Genomic DNA, 9,588 nt, shown 5'->3' with positions numbered 1-9,588 from the left:
AATAGTTTAAGGTAATGTAACAACAGAATATTATGAAATATGGAAAGGATTTGCTGTGACAATTAACAACCAGGACACAAGGAAGGGGAGGAGGAGGAGGTCAAGGAAAGAGGGTAATGACAATTGAGGAGTTGAGAATAATGGATTTGTTTTTAAATGTTTTTAAATTTTTGTGGTGTATTTTTGTTTTTTTCTCTCTTATTTTGAATTTGTATTTGTATGGTTGGAAGTGGCTTGTTTTTCTCTTTTTCTACTTGTTTTCTTTTGTAACTTTTAAAAAAAAATTCTTTCAATAAATATCATTTTAAAAAAAAGAAAGAAAGAAAGTGCAAGAGCAAAAGAGCCAGAGACAATTAACACCTGGCGGCCACCATAAGGGGAAGTGCTGTTGCTAGAAAGGGAAGAAGAAGAAGAAGAAGAAGAAGAAGAAGAAGAAGAAGAAGAAGAAGAAGAAGAAGAGGTGGAGGAGGAGTTTGGATTTTATATCCTGCTTTATCACTACCCGAAGGAGTCTCAAAGCGGCTAACATTCTCCTTTCCCTCCCTCCCCCACAACAAACACTCTGTGAGGTGAGTGGGGCTGAGAGACTTCAAAGAAGTGTGACTAGCCCAACGTCACCCAGCAGCTGCATGTGGAGGAGCGGGGAAGCGAACCTGGTTCACCAGATTACGAGTCTGCCGCTCTTAACCACTACACCACTACTGGAGGGTGGAGCAGCCCAGTTGGAGCAACGCCATCTTTTGAGTGGATGTACTTTCCATGTCTCTGTAATTCTTAAATAAATACATTGGTAAGGCCTCTTGATTCCTGTTTCTGGCATCCAGTCGTGAGGGAGGGAGTTCGTATTCCCTTGAAGTCTGGCCGATCTGATACCTGTGAACTGTAGTTTGTTAAGGATGTTGAGCATTCCCCTCACAGAGGTACAATCCCCAGCATTCCCTGGTGAAAGGGATTGATTATTCATGCCCTCCAACATTTTTCCAATGAAAATAGGGACACCCTTAGTAATATTAATAGTAATTATCCATTTGACTAGGTAGTTTCCAACATATGTAAAAACATAATAAAACATTAAACATTAAAAACTTTCCTATACGGGGCTGCCTTCAGATGCCTTCTAAAGGCTGTATAGCTACTTATCTCCTTGGCTCAGGGGTTGCATAACTCCATACCCTCCAACATTTCCCCAAAGAAAATAGGGACGTCCAAAGGAAAAGTGGGACATTCCAGGATCAAATCAGAAACTGGGACGGCTTCTGTAAATCCAGGATTGTCCCTGGGAAATCCTGGATTGTCTGGATTGTTAAAAGGGCCTGAGGTGTAGTTTGCAGACAAGGGTGGTCATGTGGGAGTGAAGTATTAAGAAAATGAGAACTTATTTAATTGCACATTTTTTTTTTAATGTTTGCTTTGCACACCATGTGGCTCAAAAGCACAGTATTGCCTCTCATTCAATTGTTAGAAACTAATTCAGGAATTCGTTCCAAGGAATAAAGCAAATGGAAATTGTTCAGTTGAGCAAAGGAGGTGATCATGGTGGTGAGGAAGGTTTCAGGCATTTAACTCAGCAAGATGCGATTGCAAGAGGTGAACAAACAGGTTTTCAAATCGGGGTTCTCCGTGATGCCTTTCTCCACCCAGCTGTTGAGATGGAGATTTCGAGCGTTTCTCAATGCCGGCAGAGATTTCTTTAGCATCTCTTCCCTGGTGGGCAGCACTGCTGGATGGGGAGCTGAGATCCACGAGAGCAGCAAATTCGTGAAGGGATGTAAGAATATCGGTTGCCACAACAGCTGGATGAAACGGGGACCTGCCTCCTGACATAGTAGACCACTCTTGGCCTACGTTGGTTGCAACAGCAGCAGCCACGACGTCCACAACAGCAGCAACTCATTTTTAAAGAGTAGAAGGGTGAACCTGTAAAGGAGACAGAGAGATGGTCGGAGGAGGAACCACAAAACTCTTTTCAAAACATATCGTTTAGATCAGGCTTCTATACTGGCCACCGGTAGGTCTCCTATCATGACCCACCATGAGCTCATGAGATGTTAGTCTTTGCTGCTTGACTGGGATTGCAAAAAATAGTGAAGTTTGCATCATGAACCTAGGGGCCACACAATCAGGGTGATGGGCTGCACATGTTGTTGTTGTTTAGTCATTTAGTCGTGTCCGACCCTTTGTGACCCCATGGACCAGAGCACGCCAGGCACTTCTGTCTTCCACTGCCTCCCGCAGTTTAGTCAAACTCATGCTGGTAGCTTCGAGAACACTATCCAACCATCTCACCCTCTGTTGTCCCCTTCTCCTTGTGCCCTCCATCTTTCCCAACATCAGGGTCTTTTCCAGGGAGTCTTCTCTTCTCATGAGGTGGCCAAAGTATTGGAGTCTCAGCTTCAGGATCTGTCCTTCCAGTGAGCACTCAGGGCTGATTTCCTTCAGAATGGATAGGTTTGATCTCCTTGCAGTCCATGGGACTCTCAAGAGTCTCCTCCAGCACCATAATTCAAAAGCATCAATTCTTCGGCGATCAGCCTTCTTTATGGTCCAGCTCTCACTTCCATACATCACTACTGGGAAAACCAGGGTGGTGGGCTGCACATAGACTTGATATATAGACTGGAATTAGACTCATCGGGATCCTGCTAGTGCTCTGTGTGGTCCACCAGTCTCTGAATGATTCTTCAACACCCCTCAGTCACCAGTTCTATGTCTTGGAGAACCATAGTTCAATGGCATAGCATCTGTTTTGCATGCAGAAGGTCCCAGTTTCAATTCCTGACATCTTCAGTTTGAACTGGGAGAAACCTCTGCTTGAGATCTAGGCAAGCTTCTGCCAGTCGGTAGACAATCTGCTCCTTCCCAAAGACTGAGAAAACTTGAACACATCTAGACTACCTCCCCACCTTAAGACTTGGCAAAGATAATACATTGATGAACACCTTGAACCTATTCAACACCTGCAGCTATTGTCCTCCCACTCCCTATTTGCTACACTGGTCTGGCATTGAAGACAAAATCTACAGCCACTGTGGCTTAGTGGTTAAAGTGTTGGACTAGGACCCAGGAAACCATGGTTCAAATTCCCACTTGGTCATCATGAAGTTCACTGGGTAGGGGGTCAGTCCCTTGGCCTATCACTCTCTTTCAGCCTAAATCTCTACAGAGAACTTGTGTGAACCTTGAGCTCCCTGGAGGAATGATAGGATACAAACGTAAAGAATCAATAAAGCAATTCTGTCTATTTTCTGTCAGATTCTTTGGGATGAGTCACCAAGCAGCAAGTATATGGAAGAACATGGACCCAATGTTGTTTTAGAAGGGTGGCTCCATGCCTATCTCTAATGGATAGTTTGAAATTCTGTCCATCCCAACACAGAATAATTGCTGAATTTGGAGGGGGGGGAAGTGCAAATATCCAACTTCTCTCATACCCTGCCACATCTTGCATGAATAATAATAAACACCTTACCTTGTTCAGCAGCGGTAGTTCCTTAGAAGAACAAGTTCCAGTGAAGGAGTGAAGAACCCTCTCTTATTTTATACAGTGCCACCGACCCATCCCAGGGGAAGTGAGGCATCTCTAAACACCAGCTGATTCCTGACGTAGTGCTGACATCCTTCTGTATTCCTCCATTCCAATTGGTATTCCCCTGCTTAATCCATATCTCTCATCAACTAGGCATTTATTAATTGTGAGTGATTAATGCTCCATTGGCTTGGTGCCCTGGTTATTTTGAAATCAGAGCTGAAAGCACTTATAGGAGTATGACAAAGGAATGATAGCATGACATCAAGCTGGCAGTGATAAAACAAACATATGGCATAAAGATGCTTTCTTGAGCAGGAGAGGAATGGTCTACATAGCTCAATCCTATCTGTACCGACTGGTGGTGTCTCTTCATGGTTTAAGGCAGAGGATCTGATACCTTCTACCTGTAAAACAGATGTTCTACCACTGAGTTATGGTGCATTCCCTGTTTAGGAGTGGGGTGTTATCCAGAATAGGATATGGTCTTTGTGGTTGCTTTGTGGTCAAACCTCTGGGATGGAAATGGATATTTCTTGACTTTAGACAAGTGCTCATGTACATATCAATATATGTGCATGCATGGGCACTGATGATTTGGAGCACTGCAAGTATAGGAGAGCGTTCCAGTTTTCCTCTGAGAGAAGAGTATAAAGCAGTCCCACCCTGTTTTAATCTGATTATCTGTATTAGCTGAACAAGGCTTAAATAACCTATCATAAGTAAATATGCCCATGTTTTATTTAAAAATAAATAAATGCTATTCCTGTTTTGCCAAGTGCACCGGCTGTTGGTATGTTTTCAAGATGCCAGTTTTAATTTGCAAAGGTCTGAATAGCATTTGATAAAAGGTAGGTTCCTCTACACAAGTCCCTATGTACAGTGGGTTTTTTTGGGGGGGGGAGATGCAGGGGTACGCATACCCCTAAACATCTTGTGAGTCTTTGTACTTTTGTCCATTTACTGTATTTATTTTCCCCGATTTGAACTACAGTGGTACCTTGGGTTCCAGACGTTTCAGTTTACAGACGCTTCAGGTTACAGACTCCACTAACCCACTAACTCAGAAATAGTACTTTGGGTTAAGAACTTTGCTTCAGGATGAGAACAGAAATTGCGCAGTGGCGGCGCAGTGGCAGCAGGAGGCCCCATTAGCTAAAGTGGTGCTTCAGGTTAAGAACAATTTCAGGTTAAGAACGGACCTCCAGAACAAATTAAGTTCTTAACCCAAGGTACCACTGTATATAATAGTGATTTTTTGGAGTCAAAATGAGAGTACTGCCTAAACAATTTTTTTAGGAAGAAAAAAAGCACTGCCTATGTACATAAAGTACTATGCACACTGAGTCCCTCTCATATGACTAACTAAACACTTAAATATCAGGAACATGGTCAGAGAACAAACTAATGTTGGAAGCATTGGAACAGTCCATCTACTCTTTCGATGTCTTTAAGGAATACACAGAGGCTGAAATGGACGAAAATGTGCATACTTTAATTCTTTACTGTAGATCAAGGAAACCAGGCAGGTCAGATGTCCCAGGAACATATATGAAGAGCCCTGCTGGATCAAGCCAATGACCCATCTAGTCTAGAATCCTGTTTCTCAGTGTTCAGCCAGATCCTTATGGGGAACTGAAATATACTCGGAGTCGAGTGTGAATTTCATGCTCTTTATTCAGCTCATAGTAGCAATGAATGAAACTTTCCCCAAAACGTCTAGCTATATATACATTATTCACACAATGGGCCATGCGTGACTGGCTAATTCTGGGCTGCTCCTGTAGGCCAATCAGGTTGCGGATTCACCTCCTCCAGAAGCCTGATTGGCTGCTCCTGCTGATTCACTTCCACCTGGAGCTGGATTGGTTGGCTCCTGTGGACCAACCAGACTGCTGCATTCTAGATCCTATTGTTCTAGGATTCAGCTCAGTACAGAACAGGAACCCTCAATCTGGACTCAAGCACAAGAGCCCTGTGCCTTCCTGTGGTTTACAGCAACTCATATTCAAAGACATTACTACCTCCAACTATGAAGGCAGAGTATAGCCATTGTGTCCAGTATCCATTGATAGCTTTATCCCCCATGATTCCCCCCTCCATTTCTCTTTTAAAGCTACCCAAGTTGGTGGTGTTGTAAACAAAAATTACCCTTTTCCCTTATGGGGTATCCAAGAGCCCATATAGAGTCCTTACATAGGTTCCCTATTGGTAGGAGAGAATAACAGAGGCCAACCAGAGAATATTGAGAAGCAAAGCAGCTAGTAAGCTTGCTCTTTATTGATCTGTTGCAACAGGGTGCTCTCCTCACCCGCAAGAGAGAGGAGGAACCCAGAGAAATGGTGTGCAAGGCCTTATAAAGACTTTTGAAATTGCCACCCTGTAGCTCAAGACCACCCCCAGAAACATCATGCATACATCACAGAAGGGGTGTAACCTAAGACCACCCCTCAGATACATCACACCTACATCACAGAAAAGGCGGTCTTAAAACAGAAATTTGAACGTTGCTTTTCTCCTGTCCTTGTTTATCTCCTGTCTGGCAGGTTACTTGATTGGATTGCCTGGGGAGCCTGGCCAGTCTTTTGTAATGATAAATACTTAGTTCCTGGGCCAGGTCACAGGCTCACACCCTATTCAAACACAGACATACCCTTAAGACAGGATTTGTGAAGGAAAAGACACTGGGGAGGCTTTTCCATTTTCCTTTGACCTTGCAGAGAAAACATTTGGTCAGTTTGGGACAGTTTGGGAATCAAAATGGTTCCAGGTCGGTCTTCCTGTGCTGATCTATGTATGTGCTTGGTTGGTACACTTATGAACATTTGACATATATCTAAGACCTCAAAATTCCTATCACAATGGTGATCACCGCCTCTTGCAGGAGTGAGTTCCATAGTTTAACTATGCAGTACAAGCAGCTCCCTTGGATGCCAGGTAGCTCCAAGTGAGTAAGTTGCTCCAACAGAGTCAGAGAGCAATCTGAGTTTTGACAAGCCTCTGCCTAGAGACTACCTCCTCTAGGCTCTGCCCCCTAGTGGAGACTTCAGATTCTTAAAAGGCCAACACCCTGGCTTGAGGTCTTGCAATTCACAGTCTCCCACTTGCTATGAAATAGCACATTATGCACTGCTAAAGCACTGTGGTACAGGGGAAGGCACCTGTGAGGGTATTGGCTCTGGCCCTACAGTGTTTTTCCACAGACGTGGGTTGAGATAAGAGAATACTGCAGTCAAATGCTCTGTTTTGATTCTATTTCTTCTAGATGCTATTTTATTGTATTGTGGAAACTTAAAAAAAAAAAAAACTTTGTGGGGGGGGGAGAGACAGTACAGTCATATCTCAGGTTACAGCCACTTCAGGTTGCCTTTTATCGGGTTACGGACGTGCCAAAACCCAGAAGTGTTGGGGAAAAGCACCAAGGCAAAAGCCAGCTCCAGATGGCTGGAATGCAAAACAGTGCAGATGTACTGTTGGGGGAAAGGTGGAGCCTATTCTCTGTACTGAGCACCGGATGTTAGCTCAGAGTGTCATCTGACCTGTACTGGAAGTACAGGGGAGGGGTTGAGACTCTTCTAATGGAGACTGAAGGGTGCAGTCACATTTCTATGTACTGTTGAGTGACAGGAATAAAACATGTAGAAAGGACTCCTGTCTGTCTCATTTCTCCTCCCTGGGAGAATGCAGGGAGGGAGAGAGAAGCAGAGAAGCAGAGGGTGTGTTCTTCTCACGACTAATGAGAAGAATCGCCGGGTTTGTTTACCTAGCCTGCCGGGGTCGCAGACGGACGGTAAACACAGAGTATCTCACTCAATTGCCTCGGGGGAGGCCAGGTACCTCTTCCTGTGAGATGAAGATAATAACACCCTACAGTGTTTTTCCACAGACATGGGTTGAGATAAGAGAATACTGCAGTCAAATGCTCTGTTTTGATTCTATTTCTTCTAGATGCTATTTTATTGTATTGTGGAAACTTAAAAAAAAAAAAAAACTTTGTGTGTGTGGGGGGGGAGAGACAGTACAGTCATATCTCAGGTTACAGCCACTTCAGGTTGCCTTTTATCGGGTTACGGACGTGCCAAAACCCAGAAGTACCAGGACGGGTTACTTCCGGGTTTCGGCGGTTGCGCATGTGCAGAAGCGCTAAATTGCGCTTCGTGCAAGCGCAGAAGCGCTGAATCGCAACCCGCGTGTGCACAGACGCGGTGCTGTGGGTTGCGAACGCTGTGGGTTGTGAACGTGCCTCCCGCACGGATCACGTTTGCTACTCGAGCGTCCACTGTATGCCTCTGAATACTAGTTCTGGGAATCATATGTAGGGGTTGGGAGCTGCTGCTTTTAGGATCCATATTTTGGCTCCCCAAGAACACCTTGGCCACAGATGCTGAATTATAACGGACCTTTGACTTGATTCAGCAGGACTTTTTCCTATGCAAATATTAAATAACTGAGAAACATGCCTTTGATTTGAGGGATTGAAAAACAGCAATCATTTTACTATACTACTATGAACTGGAACAGGCATAGGCAACCTCGGCCCTCCAGATGTTTGGGGACTACAATTCCCATCATCCCTGACCACTGGTCCTGTTAGCTAGGGATCATGGGAGTTGTAGTCCCAAAACATCTGGAGGGCTGAGGTTGCCTATGCCTGAACTGGAAGCTCAGAGAAAACATTTCCTCAATTTCTTCATCCCAGTCCTGTTCACTTCCAGAAAATAGAAAGAACCCAAATATGTTCCACTTTTCAAGAGATGAGTACAGAGTTTTCCTCAAACTAAACAATAGTATTTCTGGACTAACGTGTGGGGTGTGAAGCTTTGTCATTGTCAGGTTCTGTGTGTGTACAGTGGTGCATCGCAAGACGAAATTAATCCGTTCCGTGAGTCTCTTCGTCTTGCGGTTTTTTCGTCTTGCGAAGCACGGCTATTAGCGGCTTAGCGGCTATTAACGGCTTAGCGGCTTTAAGAAAAAGGAAACAAACTCGCAAGAACTCGCAAGACGTTTCGTCTTGCGAAGCAAGCCCATAGGGAAATTCGTCTTGCGGAACGACTCAAAAAACGGAAAACTCTTTCATCTTGCGCATTTTTCGTCTTGCGCATTTTTCGTCTTGCGAGGTACCACTGTATATCAGCCCCCTGTCTCATATTTCCAAACCATTTGTGCTAGTAATGATCTCTCAGCACTATAGAAGATATTGGTAGGCCAACTGAGATTCATGGCAAAGCGTGTTCTCCCTGAAATGAGAGCACGTGTTGCGGTGGGGTCTGCCAAGCCAACCCTCTGTTGCTAGGCAGGTAAAATTGTGCTGGCCTGGGGCAACGATTAGAAGGCTGGGTTGCTGGGACAAATTGCATGTTGCAATTTTGGTGGGTGGGACCAAAGGCTTTAAATATTGGGGCACTCAGATTTTCCTTTCTCTTTCGCTGAGTGCATCGGATCACCCGCCCGCCCGCCCTGAGTTCCGGTTGACCTTGCTATGCCTCTCATGGGGTCATCTGCCGTTGGGGCAGGGGCCTAGTAGGAATTTTGTCCATTTGGCTGATTGGCTGGTGCCATTTGGTTTTTGCCTACTACCTAGCAATTTGTCACAACTTGTAAGGTTACGGTTAGGCATTGGTTATAAAAATTGGTGGAGGAGGGGTAAGGATAGGCTGGGCCTGCCCCTCCAATGGTGGTGTGGAAGGGAATTCCGTTAAAGGAATCCTGGGGCTTGCCACGATTTCGTCCAATCCCTGAAATGGGACCAGGGCCAGCAAGCCTTAGGGAGCAGGTTGGGTGAGCGGTGAGGGACTGTCCCTCAGCTCAACTGATCCCCAATATTGTTTTCCCTACACTGGCTTCCGAGGGAGTTCGGAAAGTCAGTTCTGTCCCAGGTGGGGGGACAGACAGTCATAACCAATGCCTAAGCAACCACTCAAAGATTATGTATTTTAATAAAGTTGTGGCCAAAATTATGCCAAAAACCTTAAACAAAAATAATGTGTGATTTGTGAATTATTTTGAGGGGTAGCTTGGGGACCTCCACACGCAAATAGATTCTGGACAGATGAAAGGAAACA

The 9,588-nt window shown here is 44.8% G+C and overlaps 1 long non-coding RNA gene across 1 annotated transcript; it reads right to left on the bottom strand.

Annotated features, from left to right (window-relative positions):
• Nucleotides 1–1,375: 1,375 nt before the first annotated feature.
• On the bottom strand, nt 1,376–3,605 carry LOC308466097. The gene is made up of 2 exons (XR_013980666.1): nt 3,470–3,605; nt 1,376–1,917 (listed from the first exon to the last, which is right to left on the bottom strand). It is a non-coding gene; the product is annotated as an uncharacterized lncRNA (long non-coding RNA).
• Between the last annotated feature and the right edge of the window lie 5,983 nt (nt 3,606–9,588).

This window comes from Podarcis pityusensis, assembly GCF_964106645.2.
Source record: "Podarcis pityusensis genome assembly, chromosome: 16".
In the NCBI taxonomy this organism is placed as follows: Eukaryota; Metazoa; Chordata; class Lepidosauria; order Squamata; family Lacertidae; genus Podarcis; species Podarcis pityusensis.
Note: the sequence above shows the minus strand (reverse complement) of the source record. Positions and strands in the feature narration are given on the sequence as shown.